General features: G+C 46.5%; 1 protein-coding gene across 1 annotated transcript in view; it reads right to left on the reverse strand.

The window, feature by feature from the left end:
- RASA3 (RAS p21 protein activator 3) overlaps positions 1 to 25,496 on the reverse strand; it is a 390,943-nt gene that overhangs the window by 77,397 nt on the left and 288,050 nt on the right. The gene's annotated exons all lie outside the window — the stretch shown is intronic.

Consider the following 25,496-nt stretch of genomic DNA (forward strand, 5'->3'; position numbering starts at 1 on the left):
ATCCGTCCCCAGGATGACACCGGGGTAGGTAGCAAAGTCTTTCCTGATCCCAGCTCTGTTCATCTTGGCTTCTTTTAAAAACACAGCAAGCAAGGGTTACTCCAAGCGGAGTCTCCCTTTTTTCCAAAAATTGGGCCACACAGACACCCACCCCATCAGTGGCAGCACTTGGGCCCTAGTTGCAAACAGGATGTTTTGATTTGCATCAAGCACATTCAAAAATACGCCATTCTTATCCGTCCCCAGGATGACACCGGGGTACGTAGATAAAGTCTTTGCTGATCCATGACTTGTTCATCTTGGCTTCTTTTAAAAACAATGTAAGCAAGGGTTACTCCAAGCGGAGTCTCCCTTTTTTTCCAAAAATTGGGCCACACAGACACCCACCCCATCAGTGGCAGCACTTGGGCCCTAGTTGCAAACAGGATGTTTTGATTTGCATCAAGCACATTCAAAAATACGCCATTCTTATCCGTCCCCAGGATGACACCGGGGTAGGTAGCAAAGTCTTTCCTGATCCCAGCTCTGTTCATCTTGGCTTCTTTTAAAAACACAGCAAGCAAGGGTTACTCCAAGCGGAGTCTCCCTTTTTTCCAAAAATTGGGCCCACACACACCCACCCCTTCAGTGGCAGCAGTTGTGCCCCAGTTGTACACTTCACAGCTAGATTTGCATCAAGCACATTCAAAAATACGCCATTCTTATCCGTCCCCAGGATGACACCGGGGTAGGTAGCAAAGTCTTTCCTGATCCCAGCTCTGTTCATCTTGGCTTCTTTTAAAAACACAGCAAGCAAGGGTTACTCCAAGCGGAGTCTCCCTTTTTTCCAAAAATTGGGCCCACACACACCCACCCCTTCAGTGGCAGCAGTTGTGCCCCAGTTGTACACTTCACAGCTAGATTTGCATCAAGCACATTCAAAAATACGCCATTCTTATCCGTCCCCAGGATGACACCGGGGTAGGTAGCAAAGTCTTTCCTGATCCCAGCTCTGTTCATCTTGGCTTCTTTTAAAAACACAGCAAGCAAGGGTTACTCCAAGCGGAGTCTCCCTTTTTTCCAAAAATTGGGCCACACAGACACCCACCCCATCAGTGGCAGCACTTGGGCCCTAGTTGCAAACAGGATGTTTTGATTTGCATCAAGCACATTCAAAAATACGCCATTCTTATCCGTCCCCAGGATGACACCGGGGTACGTAGATAAAGTCTTTGCTGATCCATGACTTGTTCATCTTGGCTTCTTTTAAAAACAATGTAAGCAAGGGTTACTCCAAGCGGAGTCTCCCTTTTTTTCCAAAAATTGGGCCACACAGACACCCACCCCATCAGTGGCAGCACTTGGGCCCTAGTTGCAAACAGGATGTTTTGATTTGCATCAAGCACATTCAAAAATACGCCATTCTTATCCGTCCCCAGGATGACACCGGGGTAGGTAGCAAAGTCTTTCCTGATCCCAGCTCTGTTCATCTTGGCTTCTTTTAAAAACACAGCAAGCAAGGGTTACTCCAAGCGGAGTCTCCCTTTTTTCCAAAAATTGGGCCACACAGACACCCACCCCATCAGTGGCAGCACTTGGGCCCTAGTTGCAAACAGGATGTTTTGATTTGCATCAAGCACATTCAAAAATACGCCATTCTTATCCGTCCCCAGGATGACACCGGGGTACGTAGATAAAGTCTTTGCTGATCCATGACTTGTTCATCTTGGCTTCTTTTAAAAACAATGTAAGCAAGGGTTACTCCAAGCGGAGTCTCCCTTTTTTTCCAAAAATTGGGCCACACAGACACCCACCCCATCAGTGGCAGCACTTGGGCCCTAGTTGCAAACAGGATGTTTTGATTTGCATCAAGCACATTAAAAAATACGCCATTCTTATCCGTCCCCAGGATGACACCGGGGTAGGTAGCAAAGTCTTTCCTGATCCCAGCTCTGTTCATCTTGGCTTCTTTTAAAAACACAGCAAGCAAGGGTTACTCCAAGCGGAGTCTCCCTTTTTTCCAAAAATTGGGCCACACAGACACCCACCCCATCAGTGGCAGCACTTGGGCCCTAGTTGCAAACAGGATGTTTTGATTTGCATCAAGCACATTCAAAAATACGCCATTCTTATCCGTCCCCAGGATGACACCGGGGTACGTAGATAAAGTCTTTGCTGATCCATGACTTGTTCATCTTGGCTTCTTTTAAAAACAATGTAAGCAAGGGTTACTCCAAGCGGAGTCTCCCTTTTTTTCCAAAAATTGGGCCACACAGACACCCACCCCATCAGTGGCAGCACTTGGGCCCTAGTTGCAAACAGGATGTTTTGATTTGCATCAAGCACATTCAAAAATACGCCATTCTTATCCGTCCCCAGGATGACACCGGGGTAGGTAGCAAAGTCTTTCCTGATCCCAGCTCTGTTCATCTTGGCTTCTTTTAAAAACACAGCAAGCAAGGGTTACTCCAAGCGGAGTCTCCCTTTTTTCCAAAAATTGGGCCCACACACACCCACCCCTTCAGTGGCAGCAGTTGTGCCCCAGTTGTACACTTCACAGCTAGATTTGCATCAAGCACATTCAAAAATACGCCATTCTTATCCGTCCCCAGGATGACACCGGGGTAGGTAGCAAAGTCTTTCCTGATCCCAGCTCTGTTCATCTTGGCTTCTTTTAAAAACACAGCAAGCAAGGGTTACTCCAAGCGGAGTCTCCCTTTTTTCCAAAAATTGGGCCCACACACACCCACCCCTTCAGTGGCAGCAGTTGTGCCCCAGTTGTACACTTCACAGCTAGATTTGCATCAAGCACATTCAAAAATACGCCATTCTTATCCGTCCCCAGGATGACACCGGGGTAGGTAGCAAAGTCTTTCCTGATCCCAGCTCTGTTCATCTTGGCTTCTTTTAAAAACACAGCAAGCAAGGGTTACTCCAAGCGGAGTCTCCCTTTTTTCCAAAAATTGGGCCACACAGACACCCACCCCATCAGTGGCAGCACTTGGGCCCTAGTTGCAAACAGGATGTTTTGATTTGCATCAAGCACATTCAAAAATACGCCATTCTTATCCGTCCCCAGGATGACACCGGGGTACGTAGATAAAGTCTTTGCTGATCCATGACTTGTTCATCTTGGCTTCTTTTAAAAACAATGTAAGCAAGGGTTACTCCAAGCGGAGTCTCCCTTTTTTTCCAAAAATTGGGCCACACAGACACCCACCCCATCAGTGGCAGCACTTGGGCCCTAGTTGCAAACAGGATGTTTTGATTTGCATCAAGCACATTCAAAAATACGCCATTCTTATCCGTCCCCAGGATGACACCGGGGTAGGTAGCAAAGTCTTTCCTGATCCCAGCTCTGTTCATCTTGGCTTCTTTTAAAAACACAGCAAGCAAGGGTTACTCCAAGCGGAGTCTCCCTTTTTTCCAAAAATTGGGCCACACAGACACCCACCCCATCAGTGGCAGCACTTGGGCCCTAGTTGCAAACAGGATGTTTTGATTTGCATCAAGCACATTCAAAAATACGCCATTCTTATCCGTCCCCAGGATGACACCGGGGTAGGTAGCAAAGTCTTTCCTGATCCCAGCTCTGTTCATCTTGGCTTCTTTTAAAAACACAGCAAGCAAGGGTTACTCCAAGCGGAGTCTCCCTTTTTTCCAAAAATTGGGCCCACACACACCCACCCCTTCAGTGGCAGCAGTTGTGCCCCAGTTGTACACTTCACAGCTAGATTTGCATCAAGCACATTCAAAAATACGCCATTCTTATCCGTCCCCAGGATGACACCGGGGTAGGTAGCAAAGTCTTTCCTGATCCCAGCTCTGTTCATCTTGGCTTCTTTTAAAAACACAGCAAGCAAGGGTTACTCCAAGCGGAGTCTCCCTTTTTTCCAAAAATTGGGCCACACAGACACCCACCCCATCAGTGGCAGCACTTGGGCCCTAGTTGCAAACAGGATGTTTTGATTTGCATCAAGCACATTCCAAATCCACAAGCATTTACTCTCCCCAGGATGACACAGGGGTAGTAAATTCCTTCTGGATCCATGACTTGTTCATTTTGATGAACGTCAGTCTGTCCACATTGTCACTGGACAGACGCGTGCGCTTATCTGTCAGCACACACCCAGCAGCACTGAATACACGTTCAGAGACAACGCTGGCAGCTGGACACGACAAAATCTCCAAGGCGTAACTGGAGAGCTCTGGCCATTTTTCTATGTTTGAAGCCCAAAAGGAGCAAGGCTCCAGTTGCACAGTCATGGCATCGATGTTCATTTGGAGATACTCCTGTATCATCCTCTCCAGCCGTTGAGTATGTGTCAGACTTGTTGTCTCTGGTGGCCTTGCAAAAGAGGGTCTAAAAAAATTATGAAAAGATTCCATAAAATTGCTGTTACCGGCACCAGATACGGTCCTACTGGTACGGGTAGACTGGTGAAGATGACGAGACCGTCCCATGTTTGTCAAGTTACAACTGGGAGATTCCCTCCCTGCACCTGCACGGTTGTTTAGTGGAAAAGCCGAGCTAAGATCGAGTAACAGCTTCTGCTGATACTCCTGCATACGTGCGTCCCTTTCTATGGCTGGAATTATGTCACAAAATTTGGACTTGTACCGGGGATCTAATAGTGTGGCAATCCAGTAGTCATCATCACTTCTAATTTTGACAATACGACTGTCATGTTGGAGGTAGTGCAACAAGAAGGCACTCATGTGTCTTGCGCAGCCATGCGGACCAAGTCCACGCTGTGTTTGTGGCATAGAGGTGCTAACCGTTCTTTCTTCCTCTGACATCTTCCCCCAACCTCTTTCAACTGAAATTTGACCAAGGTCTCCCTCATCCGCTGAGTCTTCCATGTCCATGGACAGTTCGTCCTCCATTTCTTCATGTTCTCCTGCACCTTGCTCAACATTTCGCCTGCTACTATGCGCCCTTGTCGATCCCTGTTCCCCATGGTCCCATGCCTGCTGCGTTGGTGATGATGAACGTCTGGATCTTGGTGATGTTGTTGTCCCTTGCACATATGAATCCTCCTGTAGTTCCTCCCCTTCATGTTGTCCCACCCCCTGACTCCGAATAGTGTTTAGCGTGTGCTCCAGCATGTAAATGACTGGAATCGTCATGCTGATAATGGCATTGTCAGAGCTAAACATATTCGTCGCCATGTCGAAACTGTGCAGAAGGGTGCATAGGTCCTTGATCTGAGACCACTCCATCAGGGTGATCTGCCCCACCTCTGCATCTCGTTGGCCCAGGCTATACGTCATGACGTATTGCACCAGGGCTCTGCGGTGCTGCCACAGTCGCTGTAACATGTGTAGAGTTGAATTCCAGCGTGTCGCCACATCGCATTTCAGGCGATGAACCGGCAGGCCGAAAGACTTCTGGAGCGATGCAAGTCGCTCAGCTGCGGCGCTTGAACGCCGGAAGTGAGCAGACAGTTTTCGTGCCCTGTTCAGAAGGCCATCTAGGCCGGGATAGTGTGTTAAAAATTGCTGCACGACAAGGTTCAACACGTGAGCCATACAAGGTACGTGTGTCACCTTGCCCAGGCGAAGGGCCGCACCCAGGTTTGCAGCATTGTCGCACACGGCCTTACCAGGCTGCAGGTTGAATGGAGACAACCATTTATTAAACTCGGACCGCAGAGCTGACCACAACTCCTCAGCTGTGTGACTCTTATTACCAAGACATGTCAAGCTAAAGACCGCCTGATGCCGTTGCGCTCGGCTGCCAGCATAGTAATGAGGCGTGCGTGATTCCTTCTGCGCAGTGAGAACGCTGGTGGCCTGACCAGGCAGGCTTGGGGCGGAGGTGGAGGACCCAGATGAGGTGGAGGATGCAGAAGCTGTGGCGGAACTTGGACAGACAGAGGATTGACACACAAGTCGTGGGGACGGCAAGACTTGTGCAGCAGACCCTTCACCATCTATCACCATAGTTACCCAGTGCCCAGTCAGCGACATGTAACGTCCCTGTCCATGCTTACTGGTCCAAGTATCGGTGGTGAAATGCACCCGTTCACACACAGAGTTTCTCAAGGAAGCGGTGATGTTGTGTGCGACATGCTGGTGTAGCGCGGGCACACCTTTCTTAGAGAAGTAGTGGCGACTAGGCATCTGGTACTGGGGCACAGCGACAGACATAAGGTCTCTAAAATCCTGTGTGTCCACTAGGCGGAAAGGCAGCATTTTGGTAGCCAACAGCTTACAGAGGGATAGAGTCAACCTCTTAGCTTTGTCATGGGTCGGAGGAAGTGGCCTTTTATTTGACCACATCTGAGGGACAGAGATCTGGCTGCTGTGTGTAGACGGTGTTGAGTAGGGTGTCCCTGGAAAAATGCAGGTTTGTGAGGAAAGTGCAGGCGGAGACATGATGTTGCCTTCATCCAACGTTGGTGCTATCGATGTCTGAGAGAGCTGTACACACTCACTTGTTTCCCCTTCCAAACCAACTGACGACCTTACAAGCAAACTGCCTGTTACGGTTACAGTGGTGGAAGTTTTGCGTGGAAAAACAGGTGTGACAGCTGTCCCCACAGTCCTAGAAGATGAAGAGCGCGCGGATGCACTGGAAGGGGCGGGCGGTGGATGGTTCGCTCCGCTAGCCGGCATTGCAGCACGGTGAGCTTCCCACCGGGACTTATGATATTTATTCATGTGACGATTCATGGAAGAAGTTGTCAAACTGCTGAGGTTTTGACCTCTACTAACAGAATCATGACAAATGTTACATATCACATGAGTTGGGCGATCTTTTTCGATGTGAAAAAAGGCCCAGGCTAGGCAAGGCTTAGAGGCCATGCGACCTGTTGATCCACCCCGAATAATGCTCATAGGCAGAGTGGTGGCTGAGGATGCAGTTGTAGACGTGCTACTAGTGCTCCGACTCTGTCCAGGAAGGCGCAAGGTAACTTCGTCGTCGGTTGCATCCTCCTCCACCGCCTCTGTTGACCTCCTCGAGTGCCTGACTGGGGGTTGACAGTAGGTGGGATCTAGAACGTCATCATCAATTGTTGTGTTTGCACTCCCCTCCCCCTCAGACCGAGCCTCTTCTTGCCCTGACCGAATATTTAAGTTGTCATCCCAATCGGGTATCTGCGTCTCATCTTCATCAGTATGTTCCTCATTGTCTATAACCACAGGTGTTACAGTTTGTGACAAAGGGTCAACATTATGCTCAGAAACTTGGTCCTCACGGCCTGAATCTGAGTCACAAAGGTTCTGGGCATCACTGCAGACCATTTCCTGTTCTGTACTCACTGTAGCTTGGGAGCAGACCTCTGATTCCCAGGCTATAGTGTGACTGAACAGCTCTGCAGACTCAGCCATCTCAGTTCCACCATACTGTGCAGGGCTGATGGAGACTTCAGAGCTGGGAGAAATCAAGTGTGATTGGGATGACAACTCAGAGGAATGGTGTTTTTTGGATGCGGTACTTGAAGTGGCTGAGAGGGCACTTGTTGGACCACTTGAGATCCATTCAAGCATTTTCCTTTTTTGCCCATCATCTACCTTTGTTCCTCTTGTTCGTGTCCGTAAAAAAGGGAGCACATCGGATTGTCCACAATAAGTAGTAGACATCTTACTTTTGCTAGTAGATGGTCTATCTTCAGCAGATGATAATGGAGCTTTGCCACCTTCCCCACTGACAAAACATTTTTTGCCTTTTCCACCACGCCTCTTCCCCTTTCCACCAGCATCTGTCATTTTGCCACTCATGTTGATTGCGACAAGATTGTGGACTGAAAATGTGGTAGTAAAAATTGAGAGGTGGTGAAGATTGCAGTGGTGGTCTAGCTTTATTAACAGCAGAATAATAAAGAATAAATATCCCTGACAATGTAACTTAGTTATAATTCGTTGGAGTGTGCAACGCAGGCAGACGTGCTGCAAATGTCTTGGCACTAGTGGGACTATAGCAAAGTCCAATAGCCACGTATAGGATGCCACTAGGTACACTGAGTGTTTGCTAGTATAATGGCTTCGTTATAATTAGTTGGAGTGTGCAACGCAGGCAGATGTGCTCTGCAAATGTCTTGGCACTAGTGGGACTATAGCAAAGTCCAATAGCCACGTATAGGATGCCACTAGGTACACTGAGTGTTTGCTAGTATAATGGCTTCGTTATAATTAGTTGGAGTGTGCAACGCAGGCAGATGCGCTCTGCAAATGTCTTGGCACTAGTGGGACTATAGCAAAGTCCAATAGCCACGTATAGGATGCCACTAGGTACACTGAGTGTTTGCTAGTATAATGGCTTCGTTATAATTTGTTGTAGTGTGCAACGCAGGCAGATGCGCTCTGCAAATGTCTTGGCACTAGTGGGACTATAGCAAAGTCCAATAGCCACGTATAGGATGCCACTAGGTACACTGAGTGTGTGCTAGTATAATGGCTTCGTTATAATTAGTTGGAGTGTGCAACGCAGGCAGATGCGCTCTGCAAATGTCTTGGCACTAGTGGGACTATAGCAAAGTCCAATAGCCACGTATAGGATGCCACTAGGTACACTGTGTGTTTGCTAGTATAATGGCTGAGTTTAAAAAACTTGGAGTGTGCAATGCAGGCAGATGTGCTCTGCTAATGTCTTTGCACTAGTGGGACTATAGCAAAGTCCAATAGCCACGTATAGGATGCCACTAGGTACACTGAGTGTTTGCTAGTAAAATTGCTTAGTTTAAAAAACTTGGAGTGTGCAATGCAGGCAGATGTGCTCTGCAAATGTCTTGGCCCTAGTGGGACTATAGCAAAGTCCAATAGCCACAGATAGGATGCCACTAGGTACACTGAGTGTTTGCTAGTATAATGGCTTAGTTAGAATGAGTTGGAGTGTGCAGAGGACAAGAGGGTACAGTGGCAGGATTGTGGTGCTCTGGGTAGAGGAATGGAAGCCTGCCTTTCTATTCCCTCCTAATGGTGAAATGCAGGGAGGAAATCCCTGACCTGGGCTACACAGACGCTGTTGCTGTTTGCAGGACCTGTCACCTATGGCTCTCTGACCCTGCCGGTACGAGCCCTTAAAAGGACTGCTAGAATGTGCTCTCCCTAAGCTGTCTAACGCTGTGTATGCAGCGCATACAGCTGTATCGGCGATAGGACAAAGGACGGAACTGCGACAGTGATGTCTGACACCAAAGACGCAGAAGGCAGATAATGGCGATCGTGAAGAAAATGTCCGGTTTTATAATGCAGGGACATGTGACATGCAGATCCTATCACACATGCCGTTGCTTCTCTGCCTCAAAGTCCACTTAGGTGTGTGTGTGTCTGTGATTGGCTGACATGCTGGCCAGCCCCACAAGACGCGCGCGCTTAGGGAAGGAAGACAAGAAAAAAAAAAAAAAAAATGGCGATCGCCATTATAGAAACAGCAGTGATCTGAAGGCGCTGTTCACGCACACTATACACTGAAATGTGATAATAGTTTGATTCACAGAGTGACTTACACTATTACAGCAGAAACCAAGCTAAGATTTAGCTGTTTTTCGGCTGCTAGAACCGTTCTCGAACGTTTCTAGAACTATCGAGCTTTTGCAAAAAGCTCGAGTTCTAGTTCGATCTAGAACATGCCCCAAAATCACTCGAGCCTAGAACTGGAGAACCACGAACCACGAACCGCGCTCAACTCTAGTTAGCACACCCACAGGGGCATACTAACATGCTAATGGAACCGACAAGCAAGGGGAGCTAACGCCCAGGGGACTTGTCACCAAGCTCATTAGCATATGATATAGATCTTTAGAAATACTTTTTCTAAAAATCTCTTTCTATGCTACTGTCTTGGGCGGGGAGGACGCAGTCACTGCTGCGCTCTCGCTAACGCTCGGGTCCGGCGCTGCTGCTGCTCGGTGGCTGGAGCGGTGGGCCGGATCCGGGGTCTCGAGCGGCGCTCCTCGCCCGTGAGTGAAAGGGGTGGTTGGTTTGGGGGATTTAGTCCGTGACGCCACCCACGGGTCGTGGTGAAGATGGGCACCACCGCTGCTGATGACTGGGATTCCGGGAGTGATGGTAGGGAGCAGCTGGGATGTTTTATTCCCCCTCCGTGAGTAGGGGTCGGTGGTCCCGGGGCCCGGTGATGTTGTGACGGGGAGGCAGGGTCGGTGAGGTGCAGGGTTGCAGGGACAGCGCGGTGCGGTGCCGGATGGCACGGGTGTACTCACTCAGCGAGAAAGGAACAAAGTCCTCGGTAAACCAAACGGCTGGATAGACGGGTCCCGCAGCCGGCTGCAGTGTCTCTCCCCGGACAGGTGATGGCGGCTGTCTTTCCCTGCACCTTGATGTTCTTCTGCTGACTACTATGGATTCCCAACGGTAGTCCGCTCCCCGGTGTATGGGTACCGGAGGAGCCCGTTTGCCCGCAGACGCTGGCCCTTGGGTCTCTAGCCTTAGGCGGTAGCTGTATACCCTCACGGTGTGGGCTGTTGCCTTTAATTGGGACCTTTGCTGCTGTGAAACCCCTGGGGTTCCAGTCACATTCGGATCTGACTTTTGTCGGTGGCTCCAAGCCTGGTCGGGGTCCGATGGCCCTGCCTGTGTGTGCTGGCTTCACTTCGCTCCCCGGTCGGTACCGGCGGGCCATCGACCGTCCCCGGTCCTACGGTTCCGCGTTGCTCCACCACTCCTGCAGACGGCCACAACCGTCTGCCAACCTTGCTGGTAGTGCCTGGGCCACAAACCCAGACACCCAAGTGTTTACTCCTCTCTCTTCAAACTCCAACACTCAACTGTCACTTTTCCAGGCCTGTGAACTCCTCGGTGGGTGGAGCCAACTGCTTGACTCCGCCCCACTTGGTGTGGACATCAGACACTGGAGGGAGGCAACAAGGGTTTTTGTTTGGCTGATGTCCCTGTCTGATGGGGGTGGGGGGTGTTTGTATGTTATCTGTGACGACCTGCCTAGGCCAGGGCGCAACACTACTAGATACAAGGACGGTTAGGCCGGGATTATCAATATACACCCAGAACTGCTAGTGGTTCTGGGTGCATATTGGACCTGACAGGTTCTCTTTAGGCTATGTGGGCATGTTGCGTTTTTTCATTCGTTTCCGCAGCGTTTTGAACTGCAGCGTTTTAATGTAAAAATGCATGCGTTTTGATTTCCAGGCAAAGTCTATGGAAAGTAGGGGTTTCTTGTGCGCACGATGCTTTTAAAAATGCTGCGTTTTTTGTGTCAAAAATTTGTCAAAATCTCTGTGTTTGAAGAAGCAGCATGTCAATTGTTTTTACCATTTTGGCAGTGTTTTGGTAACATTGAAGTCAATGAGAATTATCAAAATGCATCCTAAAACAAATTTCTAGCGTTTTACATGCATTTTTGATGCAAAACGCATGCTTTTTTTTTGTCAAAATCAAAGCATGCGTTTTTGGCATTATAGTGAGGTCAAGAGGTTTCCTTTTGCCCTCACATCCAGCCCGACTCCAAAAAAAGAGTCAAACAATATTTTTATTTTATTTAGAACATAATTATTAAATCTTAATTATCATTTGTGGAAAATTATCATTATAGTGTATGATATAAAGGGTTTAATTTTTTTATTTTTTTTTCCACTTTTTTCCTAGTGTTTGAATGTTCAAAATGTATTTAGTAGTGTCTTTGTATTGAAAGCGCATCCCATTTTAAGCACTGGAAATGCATGTAAAACGCGGTCAAAACGCCGCAAAAAACGCATGCGTATTTCTTGCGTTTTTGTGGTGAAAACCAAATTTGACAATGACAAATTCTGCCAGAGGATGCGTTCATTTCTGCAAGTTATTGAACGAAACGTGCGCACACAGCCTTAAAGTGGACAAAGATGAGGAGAGTCACTGAGACGGCAGTTCTGTTGCTGGCTCCTACACAGAAATAGAACAGCTTGGTGAATTAGCTCAAAGTCTACCAGTTCCTGCTATGAGATCGACTTGTAGATTGTAACTGAATGTTTTTGCTATTACCATCATGCAACATATCCAGAGAGACACACATTTTGACAGCAATCACCAGCATTTTTCTGTCAAATATGACTGTAGTGGGTCACTTTACTGTTAGTTCAATGACTCCCACTAATTGTGTGTCCACAGATACCAATCACGAGACATTTTTGGGCAATGAACGCCATACTTCTAAAAGGCGTAATAACCCAGTCTGATCCCTCCATTTCTATGTAAGAAAAAAAGGACACATGTGCCAGATAGTCTGCCATCCAAGTCATCAATAGTCTGGTTGACACAACATAACATGAGGCTACACTCTGCGTGACCATTTGTACTAAGATCTGCGGCCAATATGGAATAACCTTTAAAGTAAGAGATACATACAATGCCACTGTTTGATAAATTATTTAGTCTAATCGCCCTTTCAGGTGACCTTTCAGAATAAACTGTTGTGTGCACATGAGGGATTACACTACTGCTAGCCATTGCATGATTTTATCATTCATTTTTTGTAGTTTTACCTTCTACAGGCAGATTAATAGACAGATTTTGAGATTTAATCACCAGAGCAGGGAAAAAAGAGGTGATCGATAAGAAGGGAACAAAGCATATTTCTTTAATAAGATATATTACAAAAAGTTTTGTATCTATACTGGTGTGACACCCTGGCAAAACCAGGTAGTCCCAGAAGCAGTCCACCCTCCTTGATTCCACCAAAAACCCACACCCAGGTACAACACACAGCCATTAAAGCCTAGCCACCCGTTCATGATAATAAGGACACACCAGTGGGCGGGATCAGGCAGATGAGAGCGCCCACCTAGGGGCCCTGAGGTGTCAGGCGCGGGAACACGACAGTTGAAGTTGAGAGAACGGAGTTGACAGTGGAAGAGTGAGGAAGTGCAGTGGAGTCAGAGGTAGGGGCCCCTGGACTACCTGGCAGACAGCAAACAGGGCCACAGCCGACGGAGATCCGGTCACGGGAGACCTTAAGTGGACTGGGGCAGGGTTGTAGCCCGCCGGTGCCAACAGCGGCAATCCAGTCTGGAGGCCGTGCACAGTCTGGGTACCTGAACCCTAGGACGAGGATGGTTGCAAGCCCCCTTGTTAATTAACCATCCGGGGACAAGGTTTCAGGCCTTGTTCCACAGAAGCCCAGAGAGCGAAACGGAAGCCCAGCGCGGGGGATAGAGTGTCCGTCAGAACCCACAGAGATCCCAAGGGTCAGATTTCGCGGGCCACAGCTCCCAAACATACACAGTTCCGGGAGTGGACTTCCCCGTTCCATGCGGAGTTGTCCCACAGAAGACACAAACACTAAGTGCAGGAGGAAGGGACACCTGTTTGCTACACCCGGGTGTGGGACCCGAATACACCCGTCAAAGGCGACCGGTCACTGGCAACTTGGTTTACCACTGGACTTGTGTGAAATTCTTTGAACAGTGAGTACATCATTGACCCCCGGTCCAACCCGGCACACCACCTCCAGCAGCCATCACTCCCGTGTACCAGGGCCCCGGGACTATGCCTCCCCTACCCGTGGAGAGGATCCCATCTTGCTGCCCCGCTCCATCAGCACCGGGCGTCCCATCACCAGGCAGCGACGGTGTCACCATCCCTCACCGCAACCCACGGGTGGTGTCACTGACACATCAATCCTCTGTAAATATCCCCTTCCGACGGTTGTGGGGACGGACGGCTGTGCGAGCCCGGGTTCGGTCACCACTCGAGCCGCAGCAGCGAACCCGGATCCGAGCGGCTCCAGAAGCGGCAGCGGCCCCCGTATGCAACACTTGTACTATAAAATTATAAAAAAAATAAAATTATAACCACAACTTAAGTAAATATACAGTAAATCTAACTTCTAAAAATTCACATTCCTTTGAAGAATTAAGGCTAATAAAAACATAAGATGGCATAATTCTCAAATTCAAGCTGAAAATACCACTCATTCATTGCTGCTGCAGGTCTCATACGTAAAGTCTCACAAGCTTTGTCTCGGACCTAAATCACTCATCAATACAACATGTATACAGTAGCTTGTTCAGGTTTTTCCCAACCACAGGAGAGGATGAGACTGGAAACTGAGAATGCAGATTTGATTAAATTGGTGCTTACTAAGCATATCACACACCGCCAAGGAGTGCCACTGATGTACTTAGATTTAATTCAGTTATCCTAAACCACAGTCGAAAGTCATAAGGTCTGTGTTTGTCCTTTAAGGAGCATTCCAGTAAAACATTTCCTCATGCATAATTAGTATGCCATCCCTACAATCTGACAGATTCCATATCTACATGAAGGGATTGCTAATCCAAGACTTACTTTGTCTAACTATGCCAAAGAGTTTGGGAACAACATACATATAACTCTAGTATACTCTTCAACACAATGACAGAAGGATTAATAAACTACAAAAAAAATCTACAAACTTGGAGATGCGCATAGGGTCATGTTCATACAGAATGGATTTACTGCAGATTCTTAAGAAAATTTGCAGCAGAAGTCAGATTTCTGATTTCTTCTGTAGATTGCCTAACAAAACTCCATGTGAATTATTACTTTTATTGTAATTTATTGTAGGAAAGAATAATTATCACTGGCAAAGATTCTTTACTGTAAGGGGTACTTCTCACATAGCGAGAGCGCTAGCGAGATCGCTGCTGAATCACGTTTTTTGTGACGCACCAGTGACCTCATCAGCGATCTCACTGTGACACTGCGCAGCGATCTGGCCCCTGCTGTGAAATCGATGCTCGTTACACACAGTGCTGGCTCATTTTTTGGACGTTGCTCTCCCACTGTGAAGCACACATCGCTGTGTTTGACAGCGAGAGAGCAACAATCTGAATGCGCAGGGAGCCGGCTTGTGGCAGCCTGCGGTAAGCTGTAACCAAGGTAAATATCGGGTAACCAAGCGAAGCGATGTGCTTGGTTACCCGATATTTACCTTGGTTACTAGCGTACGCCACTCTCAGGCTGCCAGAGCCGGCTCCCTGCACACGTAGCCAGAGTTCACATCGGGTAAATAAGCAAAGCGGTTTGCTTATTAACCCGATGTGTACTCTGGCTAGAAGTGCAGGGAGCCAGCACTAAGCGGTGTGCGCTGGTAACCAAGGTAAATATCGGGTAACCAAGCGAAGCGATGTGCTTGGTTACCCGATATTTACCTTGGTTACTAGCGTACGCCACTCTCAGGCTGCCAGAGCCGGCTCCCTGCACACGTAGCCAGAGTTCACATCGGGTAAATAAGCAAAGCGGTTTGCTTATTAACCCGATGTGTACTCTGGCTAGAAGTGCAGGGAGCCAGCACTAAGCGGTGTGCGCTGGTAACCAAGGTAAATATTTTTACACGACTATAGGAATGCAGAGTGCGTGTGTGATTCCAAACAATCACAGACGTTGTCACACAGGGTGGGGGTGCGTTCTGACTGCAACCAATCACAGATGACGGGACTGACAGTGGGCGGGGGAAGCAGTGAATATGTTTGAGAGTTTATGAGTGGATCTGGAAGCTGTGTTACAGCCACGCAGGAGACTTGGCAAGTATTACAGTCCTGCTTTAACCCCTTAACGACCGCCGGCAGTAATCTTACGTCCTAACGGTCATAGTGTTACTGCCCGCGGTCTGCTGCAAGCAGCTTACAGCGATCGGCGCACAACTCAGCTGATTTTTACAGCCGAGATGTGTGCCTGCCAGGCATGAGCGGAATTGTTATCAATATCTGACAGCACTATTATAATCGCATCGGCGGTAAACATTTACTCACCGGCCGATACAGGAAGTCACGTGACATGATCACGTGACTTCCGGCAGTTGTCATGGTAGCACAGAGTCATGTGATGACTCCTGTAGCTCACATGAATCACTTCCTACCTCACATAGCCGAGAGCTGGGTGAGACAGGTTAGGAGCATATCTGCTGTTCATAGCTGTGTAGCTGTGATCAGCAGATATGGCAGAGTGATTAGACAGCAGATCCACATAGTCCCCTAGGGGACCTAGTAAAATAAAATAAAAAAAGTTTTAAAAATTTTTAAAAAAAACAAACCTAAAAGTTGAAATCACCCCACTTTAGCCCCATTGAAAATTATTATTTCCATGTTCAGACATGCCCAATTATCAAAATATCAAATCAATTAAATTTGATCGGTAAACTACGTAAAATTCCAAAACGCCAAAATTATGTTTTTTGGTTGCCACAAATTTTGTGCTAAATGCAATAACAGGCGATCAAAACGTAGCAACTGCGCAAAAATGGTACTGTTAAAAAACGTCAGCCTGAGATGCAAAAAATAAGCTGTCACTGAGCCCTAGATCCCGAAAAATCAGACCGCTACGGGTCACGGAATATGGTGTAAAACGTACGACACTTTTTTCAGACAAACTTCTGATTTTTTTTTTTTTAACCCTTTAGATAAAAGTAAACATATTCATGTTTTGTGTGTACGAACTCGCACCGACCTCAGGCATCACACCAACACATCAGTTTTACCATATAGTGAATAAAATATCTCAAAAACATTAGTGCTATCGCAATTTTTCCGAATTTGGAATTTTTTTGCAGTTTTCCAGTACACTATATGGTAAAACTAATGGTTTGATTTAAAAGTACAGCTTGTTCGGCAAAAAAACGAGCCCTCACATGACCATATTGACTGAAAAATAAAAAAGTTACGTCTCTCGGAAGAAGAATGGCGGAAAAAAAACCTGGAAGCGCAAAATCAGCCGGTCATGAAGGAGTTAATTATTATCCCTAGCCTTTCTACCACCATTTTACAGCACAATGTTTGGGTCTCCATAGACGTTTATGGGGTTCGGCATCCGGGCAGATGTTCGAGTTCAAGTCCAGTCCCGAAATGGAATTTTTTTTTTTTCTTTTAAAGTCTGGCTGGACCCGAACCTATGTGGGTTCACACATCTCTACTTACAAGACGAAGATTCACTAACAGCCACTTATAATAATAGGGAGCGACTAAAGGCCCATTTACACACAGCAACATCTCTAGCGATCGCCCCCGCCCCCGTCGTTTGTGCGTCACGGGCAAATCGCTGCCCGTGGCGCACAATATCGTTAGTCCCCGTCACACATACTTACCTGCCTAGCGACGACGCTGTGGCCGGCGAACAACCTCTTTTCTAAGGGGATGGTTCGTGCGGCGTCACAGCGACGTCACAGCGACGTCACACCGTAGGTGGCCAATAGAAGCGGAGGGGCAGAGAGCAGCCGAAGGAAAGACACGCCCACCTAGTTGCCGGAGGATGCAGGTACGTTGTTGTTAGTCGTTCCTGGGGTGTCACACGTAGCGATGTGTGCTGCCTCAGGAACGACGAACAACCTGCATGAGCAACGATATTATGAAAATGAACGACGTGTCAACGATCAGCGATTAGGTGAGTATTTTTGATAGTTAGCGGTCGTTCGTACGTGTCACACGCAACGACGTTGCTAACGAGGCCGGATGTGCATCACGAATTCCGTGACCCCAACGACATCTCATTAGCGATGTCATTGCGTGTAAATGGTCCTTAAGATCAGTATCATAGTAACAGACACAGATCAAATGCATGACTGACAACCTAGGATACAGCTCCAACATAGTGAAGTGGAGAACATAAAAACTGTAAAACACTGTTTTGTGAGTTTAAGTAACTGCCTGCTAGAATCTGTTGGCCTAAAAGTAAATGACCTGAAAAGTGTTGTCCAGTGAGGTTTTAAGGGGCCTAGCTTTAGTGTGTACCATTTGATGAACAGCGTAGAGAACCTGCTTATGGAAAAAGGATCTGTTAAACAAAAAAAGTCACATAAGGTCTAATAATGGAGGGTTTCCTTTTTTGCCAAGGAAGGAAGACCTGGGTGTGTCAAATTAAAGTGTGAACACATTAGTTTGTCTGTTCACCACAAGGTTCAAATCACTCAGAAAACCACAAAAACTATTTTTCAAATTAGGGGTTACAGAAGGAGCAGCAACACCCACCACTTTTACCTTCAGGTGGAAATATCTGTTACACCTAAATCATAAAATTTGTGGTAAAATTTTTTCGCATAATTGATGTGCTACTTTTGCCAACTAAAACTTTTTACAAGTTGGAGAATATATATCCATATTTCCAGGAGGTACAAATTCTCCTAAGAATTGTTTGCATTTGCTTCTTAACTGGAATGTATCATTAGTATAAGGCATTTTATTCTCAGCAAATCTTTATTACTTTGTTTTAAAGATGTGGTTTTTCATATTGTACTGCTGAAGATCAAAGTAAGGCAGGATTGCATAAAATGGTTATACATATTAGAGGATCGGCAGCTAGACCAGATTATCTAACCATCTAATGTGTATGGACATTTTCCAACTCGACAAACTCAGATTCAGATTTGGATTTCAATTTGGCTAGTCCCTTCTCAGAGGAAGCAGCCAGGGGTGTCTAGCAGAGACCTATTCCCCATCTCCCTATTGAGAACACACTAAGTTACATGGGCATGGGAGGGGGAGGAATCTTGTGGAATTGCTATTGGCTGAACTATCAAAAGGTATATAGTCACCCAACTAATCACATTGTTGAGTTAGGTGAAAAAAAGCAAAGATCAACTATTGCTTCTAAATAAAATAAATAAAATAAATAAAAAAGCTAATAAAAGAACTACTGGAGATGTGTTAGAAGTGACGCTTTTCTGAGCCCTGGATGTACAGGCCTCAGGATTTTCTTCTACTTACGGCAGATGTACTAATTTGAACTTCCTGTCCACACCAGGAGGTCCAGCTTCAATGAGGATAGAAGGGTCATTCCTCTTTACCTCCCCTGTTTTAATTAACCCCATTTGTTTAGTGTGGAGGTGGAAGGACATGTCCCCTATCCAGAGATGCGTTTTTTTTTTTTCCAAAACGTTTTTTATTGATTTTTCAAATTTGTAAAAACATGACAAGTATCATTGCAAAAGAAGAACATTCGTCTGACAAAATGTGACATAGAGGTGGGTGATACCCCAATTTGGAGTTCCATGTTGCTGTTCGATTTAAGATAGTATACAGTAACATTAAACCAAAACATAGGTAATGAAATATAATATAACATATGCAATACAATTCGTTAAATCTCTGTGTCGTCCCTGAATGATTTCAATTTTGCTAGCGTGTCTTGGTATTCCCAACCGTCTCGTCTCCCCCTCCCGCCAGAGCCCCCTCCTAGGTGATTCTCAGTTTACCCAGGCTGTCCTGAATATCGCTCAGGATATACCACTCTGAGTGAACAAAAGGTGCCATCAGGTTAATTATTTCTCCCTGTGTGAATTGGCTTTCAATAAAATGTCTCCATCTCACAAAAAACTTGGCTGTCAACCCATCTTTATCCCTCTCCGCTTCTAGTTTTTCCCACCTCAGAAGGTTGTGTAGTTCGCCCACAACCTCCTTTATGGATGGGCCCTCCCTTTGAATCCAGTGTTTTAAGATGCAACGCTTAGCTATCATGGCTATGTCATGCATTATTGCGTATTTCCTCTTTTCCGGCGTGTTCGGTCCTCCTCCTACTCCTCCCTCAAAGGAGTGGAAAATCCACACCATTAAGTCTAGTTTGCTGAAAATTCCCCATGTTGACTGGGCAAATAGTCTGACTTGGTTCCAGAACCTAGCGATTGTCTCACATTCCCATAGCCCATGCAGCATATCCGTTTTTTCTTTTTGACACTTAGGACACCACCTATCCCTACCTGGTATGTTGAAACCTATAATGGCCCTATGTAGAATTCTGAATTGAGTGTCTCTCCATCTCTCATTGGTAATATGTTTCCGCACTTGTACCCATCCTCTCAGTAGATCATCCACCACTTCTTCCCTTCCCAATTGTTTCCCCCACGCTTTTAAAGTCCGACTATCCTCCCGTGAGATAAGCACCCCCCTTAGCGATCGATAAATTTTAGAGACATTTATACTTGTTACATCACATTCCAGTAACTCATCAATCGAACTTCTGTTCAGCTCTCTTCCAACCACACCCAGGTCTCCTATTATTCCATGTTTCAATTGTTCATACTGGATGACATGTGAGCTATTAAGGTTGTACTTATCCAACACTTCCCGACCTGTCATCCACCTCCTGTCCTCCACATTCATAACATCTATCATTCTCCTGACTCCCCTCTCTTTCCATCTAGTAAATAGCTTGTTTTCTCGTCCCAGGGGAAAATTTGGGAATGCCCAGGGGTTCAAGTACTTGGACACTTTCCATGAGAGCCCCAGTTTTTTCCTTACCGACTTCCATGTTAGCATGGTGTCTCGGAATATAATTGAGTTCCTTATGTGCCCTTCAACCCTGGATAGTGGGGAGTGCAGAATGGACGTCAGATCCCACGGTGACGCATATTTAGTTTCCATCGCATGATCTGAGTGCCTACTCGTTCCTCTCACCCAATCAATTACATGCCTCATGATACATACAAGATTATACCCTTGGACATCTGGAAAGTTTAGACCTCCCTCCTCTGCTGACTTCATCAGCGTACGCAGCTTTATTCTGGGTTTCCTTCCCCTCCACAGAAATTCTGTATACGCGGAGTTGAGCTTATTCACATCCTTTAGTTTTAGCAATAGCGGGATTGTCTGGAAGGGATACAGCAGCCTAGGAAAGCTCATCATTTTTATCAGGTGGCATCTTGCCAGTAATGGAAGTGGCAGACCTTTCCATCCCTTTAATTGAACTGTAATTTTCCTGATTAGCGGTCCATAATTCAAGTTATAGATTGTTTCCACCGATCTTCCTATATGCACTCCCAGGTATTTAATTGAAGATTGTGCTATAGGAATTCCACATAGACAGCCATCCCTTATTTGTCCCCCCATTGTCCCATGATGCCCCTTTAGGAACATGATCTCGCATTTTTTTTTGTTCAGTTTGAAACCGGAGAATGAGCCAAATTTTTCAATCAAGGCAAGAGTCTGTGGCAAATCCGCACCGGGGTCCCCCATATAAAGTATGATGTCATCAGCAAAAAGCGCTGTCTTTACTTCTGAACCCCTTATCTTGATTCCTTTAAAGCTATTTTGTCCCTGTAGTATTCTTGACAACGGCTCGATTGCCAGGTTGAATAAAAGAGGAGATAATGGGCAGCCCTGTCTTGTTCCCTTCATCAAAGGGAACACGTCTGATAGAAAGCCCGGAGTGTGTACCCTAGCTCCCGAGTTGGCATAAAGGTTTCTAATGTAAAGTCTCATCTTGCCTACAATCCCTATGGCCTCCATTACCCTGTCTAACCACCCCCAATTTACATTATCAAACGCTTTTTCTGCGTCAAGTGTAACTAGGGCAGGTCTAGCCCCTCCCTCAGTGAGACCCAGTCTAACCGCGTCTACCACTAGAATTGTCTTTCGGATATTGGTAACGGCATTTCTCCCCTTAATAAACCCCACCTGGTGATTCGTAATGATCCTAGGTAAGATCTCGGCCAGTCTATTAGCCATGATCTTGGACATAATTTTTAAATCCTGATTTATGAGCGATATAGGTCTATAACTAGAGGGATCATCCAGGTCCTTGGTTCCCTTGGGGAGTAATTTAATATATGCTATGTTGGAATTTTTGGGTATTTCCGCCCCTCCCAGGAAAGCATTAAAGACTGAGGTTAGATCCGGCGAGATCAGATCCTTCAGAGCCTTATAGAATTCACTATTGAAACCGTCAGGTCCCGGTGCCTTGTTGGTGTTAAGCTCCCCAATTGTTCTCGTCACCTCCTCTACTGTGATATCTGCGTTTAAGGCACTCAAATCTTCCTCCGTCAGGCTAGGCATTTGGGCTTGTCTTAGCCACTCTGCCTCATCAGTCATGTCGTTATTCCCTGACCCATATAATTTTCTATAGTAATCTCCCAACAGTTTATTAATGTCCTTAGGATCCGTAGTCACCTCTCCCCCCTTTGTTTTCAGTTTAGAGATCACTGTCATCTTTCTGCTGCCCCTTGCCAAATTGGCCAACATCCTTCCCGCCTTGTTGCCAAACCTATGTAAGTCAACCTCCTTGTGCGACCAGAATAGTTGTTCCTTTTTTTTGGCCCATTCGTCAAATCCCTCTTTTGCCTCCAACCATCTGCCTTTTGTCATGGGAGATCTATTTGTCACATAATTTGTATATGCTACCCGTACTGCTTCACTATGGAAATTATAATTCTCATTGGTTTTCCGTTTGATCATGGCTGCGTACCCCACCAGACGGCCCCTTAGGACCGCTTTTGCCGTTTCCCAAAATATCACTGGGGACTCTCTATGTTCCTTATTGTCCTCTGCGAATTCTCCCCACCACTCCTGTAGCACCTTATGGAAATTATCTTGCCTGAGAAGGAACGATGGGAATCTCCATATGATATCTGTACCTCTCCTGAATTTCTCTCTAATGCCCAATCTCACCGGACTATGATCAGAGATCACCATATTCTCTATCACACAATCTTGCGTTCCACTCAGTAAGTCTTGCGAGATCCAGAACTGATCAATACGTGACCAGCTATCATGAGGGTGAGAGAAGTGTGTATACGCTCTGTCATGTGGGTGAGTTAGTCTCCAGATGTCTTTCAGTCCTACGTCTTCTAATGTTACATCCCTATTGTCTAAACTCCTGCCCACATTAGCTGTCCCCTCCTCGCCCCTCCTCCCATCTTCAGCTGAGTCTGGGACAGTGTTAAAATCGCCTCCCACTATAATGTTAGCCTCCCCATCTGCTAATATGGTGGCCTTTATGTCATCATGAAATGTGATTTGTTGTGAATTTGGGCCATAGACATTATAAATACTGAGTTTACCCGCTGGACTAACGATTGTTAAGTGCTGCCACCTTCCATGGTCGTCTGCCTCATGTGCCACTACCTCATGACTGAATTGTTTATTTATTAGAATCATAGTGCCCGCTTTTCTACCTTGTGCCGCTGCCCCGTAAACGGTGCCCACCCAATGTTTCTTCATGCGGAAAAAGTCCTCCCCCCCCAAGTGGGTTTCCTGTAATAAGGCAATGTCTGTCTTTAGTCTTTTCAGATGTCTCAATATCATTGCTCGTTTGTTAGGTGATCTCAGCCCTTTAACATTCCACGTAGTTATCTGTATCATGTTTACCTGGGTATTCTGCTTTTACTACTCCCTCCCCTATGGGCCCCTGCATCAAGGAAGACGAGATGTTCGACACTAGAATCACAGTTGGTACCACAAAATCGACACTCCCTTTCCCCACCTTGCAAATATAACAAATACAACAAAAAGCATGTAACTGTAAAACATAATTTCCCTTCCGAGAAATCCACGGCGCTTCCCGCCACGTTGGTGAGCTCCCCCTATTCCTAGCCAAAATATGTAGCTCCCTAATCACCCCCCAAAAAATATATGTTCTATCCCCGGACTAACTTGAATAAGCCTTTGAAAATTATGCAAAAATTAGCACAGTATGTCAAAACCTCAGCAAGATTCTCCAGTCCTACTTATCTCTGACTCCAGGTAGCCATCAGTCCGCCCAGAACAGGCCCACTTCATTTAAATTTGGATGATGTTCCTGGACAAAGGAGAAAAAGAAAAAAAGAAAAAAAAGACCAAGGGGAGAGAAGATGGAGAAAGAAAGGAGAAGAACAAAAAAAAAAAAAAAAAAAAAAAGAGAGGGGGGGGGGGGAAGAGGACCCAGACTTTGGGATGTTTTCCTCTCTTTTCTCCCTTCCCCCTCCTCCTCTCACCTCCCCAACCCTCTCTCCGTAATGCATCCTCCTCAACGCCTCTCCCTGTTTGGGAAGAGAAAAAAAAAAAAAAAAAAACAGGCAAAAAAAGGAAAAACAATGAGCGAGTTCCAGTTCAGGTATCATGGTTTCTCTCCAAGGGTTGGTTCCTGTGTTCCAGGCGAGAATTATGCTGTCGACCCGGGCTTGGCCTCCTTTCCTCCCTGGTCTCGACTTGCTTTTGTCCCCCAAGACGTCCCACATCTCTTCCTGAGCTTGTGGGGGATCCTCTTCTATTATTCCCTTCTCCACTAGCTCCTTTTTCTTGCCTTTCTGACCTAGTCTTGTTGAGCTCTGCCATGAGAATGTTTTCTGCTTCTTTGTAGTCCTTGTAGTATACAAACGAGCCATTGGGGTTTCTAACTTTCAGTGTAGCAGGGTATAATAGCTGGCACTTTACTTTTTTGTTGTACAGAAATGAGCAAATTTTGGTAAATTCTTTTCTCCTTCTGGATACTTCCGCTGAATAATCCCCAAAAATTAGCAGTCTGTTGCCTTGATATTGTAGTGGACGCTTTCGTTCTCTAAAGGCCCTCAATATTTCCTCCTTATGCTTATAATCAAGGTACTTGACAATCACCTGCCTGGCTCTTATCGGGGTATTCTTGTTTGAGTTTTGGCCCTCTCCCTTATTAGCCTCCTGGTGTCTCAGTGGACCCACTCTGTGGGCTCTTTCAACTCTGAATTTCGCCTTTATGCCCAGGGCCTGCGGTAGCTCCCACTCGCATATATTATCCAACTGTCCAATCGACACAGACTCTGGCAACCCGACTATACGTAGGTTGTTTCGTCTCGATCTGTTTTCCAAATCGTCCGCTTTATCCTTCAAGTATTCATTAGATTTTGCTAGAGCTGCTATTTGCGCTTGCATAGCCAGTATTGTCTCCTCGGAGTCAGATATTCTCTGCTCTGATTCTGCCAGTCTAGATGCATGGGCATTTATCTGTTTTTGCATATTAGCTAATGATGTTTGTATGGCTGCCTCAATAGCCACTTTAATCTCTTTTGACAAGTGTGATGTCACTTCTTCAGCCAGTTTTTTATAGTCCACATTAAGCTTTTGTGTGTACTTGTCTTGGCCTGCAGGTGGTGCTGTTTTCTTAGTTCTCTTTGTCTGGACTGGGCCACCACCTCCATCCCCCAATAGCTTGCAGGCTTGTGATGTTGGTGTAGTAAGCTGCTTTTTGTTTCCTTTGGAAGGGGTATTATTAATTCTTGCATTTGACTTCCTGTGAGTCTGAGTGGGATTAATCTCCCTGTGCTGTTTGTCAGTTTCATCCTCCAACACTGCTGTGCCTCTGAGCTGCCCTGCTTTGCCTGCATCTTCTCTCCCCTCTGCCTCCATATCTCCTTCATCCTCCCATTGGGATCCACCGTCATCAGTCCCCTGCATCCACCTCTCTCCTGCTGTGTCCTCCTCCTCGCTCATATCTTCCTTATCTCCTGTCTCCTCGCTCATATCTCCCTTATCTCTCCCCTTCCAGCTCTGTGTTTGCTTTTCTGTGTCTCTCACCATGCGTTCAGGCTCCTCCCCCATCAGGCTTGGCGCCATTATCTTATCTTCTCCTCTGTCCATATCAAAGCTTCTCCAGGCTGACTCACCACTCCCAGAGCTTCTCAGGAGGTACCGTTCCATAGCTGTCTGCTTTAGGTAACCTCCTGTGCTGCTCTCTGTTTGGTGGCTCGTCCGGGGGGGTCTGTTTTTAGTCGGTTTCTGTGAGGGGTGGCAGGAGCTCTCCTCTAAGCTTCCACCTCAGCCAGGACAGGAACAGGAAGTCGAGATGCGTTTTTAAGTTATCTCTAGGACAATATGCTTTGCCAAAAAGCTCCATCTTAGTCTCCCAGAAGGATTTTAGCTTACTCCCGT

This window comes from Anomaloglossus baeobatrachus, chromosome 2, assembly GCF_048569485.1.
Source record: "Anomaloglossus baeobatrachus isolate aAnoBae1 chromosome 2, aAnoBae1.hap1, whole genome shotgun sequence".
NCBI classification, from domain to species: Eukaryota; Metazoa; Chordata; class Amphibia; order Anura; family Aromobatidae; genus Anomaloglossus; species Anomaloglossus baeobatrachus.